Consider the following 2,908-nt stretch of genomic DNA (forward strand, 5'->3'; position numbering starts at 1 on the left):
TGTCATTCAGACCTACCTGCCCGACCGTATGTGGTTCTTTGATTCGGTCATGTACTGAAACGTATATATGTCTGGGCACAAGACCCAGCGGCGGGCCAATTTTCAGGCAGCTTTATATGCCATTGATACAGGGCATTAGTTCTCAGTTCCTACACTCCTTTAGAGTGTTATGATGAAGCTGTATGATGATTTCATCAGCAAGAGTGACCTGTAGAGGCCCAAGTTCCTCCCTCATGCTCATTTGATTACATAGCTCCTCCAGGATCAACACTACCCATTTGATCCGTAAGAGATCACCGAGCCTGGTGCTTGCCATTTAGATGAGTCAACTAAAAAAAGAGCTATAAAGCTCTTATCAAGAGTCTGCAGGAAGAGGCAGCCTAGGCAGCGGAGGACGCAACAGCAGAGGCAGAGGCAGTAGCAGCCACAGCAGCAGCAGAGAGAGTTGGGATTGACTTAGAGCAGGAGCCTCCAGTGGGATCACCACACCCTTCACAGGGGCAAAGCCACCAATCCTAGAGCCAGGATGAGCATCAGTCTACTAGTGACTCAAGATTACACCATCAGGATGACCCAGTCATTCCTGACACTCAGGCTCAGTCAAACATGCCAGACAAGCGTTATCAGGCATTGCAGGATGCAGTCCTTTCCCTTAGAACAGATATGGCCACTCTCTGCACGGATGTCATAACAGCACTGCGAGACATTTCCAGATAAATCTGGGGTTCACACCCCGCCAGACCGTCATCTTCTGCCTAACTTCTCTCTATCTAATATTTATACCTATGATTCTAGACTGTTACTTTTGATACTATTATTCCATTTTTGCAGCCAGTCTATTGGCCTGTTATCTGTGATGTACATTATACTTTCATTATTTTTGGATATTTTGGATGTCATGATCATATTTTGATATATCTATTGATGTTGACTTCATTATCAGGTGCATTATAGTGATTTCAGTGAGAGAGTGCAACCCATATTTTTCAGGACCATTCTTATCCCTCTTTCCTTTTCATTTGTTATCCCACTTGCACTAGCATACCCAATGTGCACTATTATTTATCCCATTTTATTATTTAATGAGAGTTTATTCTAGTGCCATCTTTTTAGGACCATAGTTAATCCCAAGTTTGGGGACTTTGGATACTTGTGTCCCGCCCATTCATCGCCATAGCTACACTAGTATACTCTTTCCTCTTTATTTTGTTCTCATTGCACATTGAGGACATTATGCAGTTTAAGTTTGGGGGTAATGTGTGTTCTTTGCATTCAATTCAAGATTTTGAGCATGACTTGTGTATTTGAAAGATTTACTATGATTGGTCCATGTTAGCAATGATTTTGATATTCAAAGGCTTATATTGCTTAGAATTTCAAAATTGCTTGACTTGAGAGTCCAATACTCCTTGTATGCCTTGTGGATGCCATTTAGGAGTTAATTTTTTGAAAGATTGATTTCTTACTTGTGACGACCCTGGCTTTTCAAGCCAGTATATCCTGTGATGAACCGAAGTTTGACCCAATAATGGATCCAAAATGTAGAAGTGAAAACAGAAACTAGGTCTCTAGGGATATACAACATCCCTAGGATACCAAAGTGACCTTCCATGAAGCCACATAACTCCACGAGAACCGACACGGAATAAAAGATCAGAAAAAGACCAAAAGAAGCCCCCAAGGGTAAAACAGTCTTTTTACATGAAAACAATGTCTCTGGAAATGTACATCATTCCCAAGACACATCCATGACTTCTCATGAAGTCACGGAACTCATAAGAAAACATTGCGGAAGCAATTTAAAAAAAAAAAAAATCAGACAAGTTTAGCCCCAAGGGCAAATTAGTAATTTTTAGCAAGATCTGGGTGCTACCGAGCACATCATTGGAAAGATAGTGAAAAATTAATCAAGTTAGACTCAAGAATCACTTGATTCGGATTCCGGATGGAAGAGAAAAGTCAAAACAAAGTTTTGAAGTCGCCGAGACCGTGAATATTGTTTTGACAGCAATGATCAGTATTTTGACAATAGTTAATACTGACCTAGGCAAAATGTTGAAATTCATGTGCCGTTTTGAGGTATTAAACGAAGTTTTTTGGAAAAACACAAAAAAGAAACCCCCCTCAAAATAATTTTTCCAAGCTGACCATGTTGAAAGAAAATTTATTTTTGACTTCAAATTCCCAAAATACCCTTATAACAGACTTTTTCGAAAAATACATATGCGCACAGAAAATCAAATTTGACGTGGGGTTTTTGAGACCGAGACGGCATTTTCTGGAAAAATGTTGTGAAGAAACCCCTCCTAAAATCACATTTTCTACCCGACCATGTCACAAGACAAAATGAGACATGATGTGAAATGCCTAGAATACCCCTGGAACAGTCTAGGTCAAAAATGACAAAAAAAAAACTTTGCACCAAGTGTTCATTTTACCTTAAATGAATTTCTAGGCTGAAATCATTATGCACGCAAACTTATTTAGTGATTTTAAGTGCGTGGGAATGGTCCATGGGCCTCATAAATGCCCAATGCAAAATACGACCTATCCGAACCTCAAAAATGCCTAAAATGGACTTTTAAAGGGAAATTTGAAACTTATAATTATAAAATGGGTTTAAAAGACCGTTTGGTCCTTGGCCACACTTCATATATGATTAAAGAGACCATATGGGAGTGTTAATACCCACTTCCCACCACCCATGCAAATCTAATGAAGGTAAAGCATTGCGTTTTTCTATTTTTCAACAAAATAGCTTAGAAATAAAAGTACTTAGAATACAAATAAAATGTCCTTGGCCCATGGCCTCATTACATACACTTAGGTGCTCAATACATATTTAGAATCAAATATGCAAGTTTTGACCTTTTGAATCAAAAATAGTATTTCATGATAACATTTTCAT

This window comes from Cornus florida, unplaced genomic scaffold, assembly GCF_030987335.1.
Source record: "Cornus florida cultivar Cherokee Brave unplaced genomic scaffold, ASM3098733v1 CherokeeBrave_3.0.0_Hap2_Chr03, whole genome shotgun sequence".
Lineage (NCBI taxonomy): Eukaryota > Viridiplantae > Streptophyta > Magnoliopsida > Cornales > Cornaceae > Cornus > Cornus florida.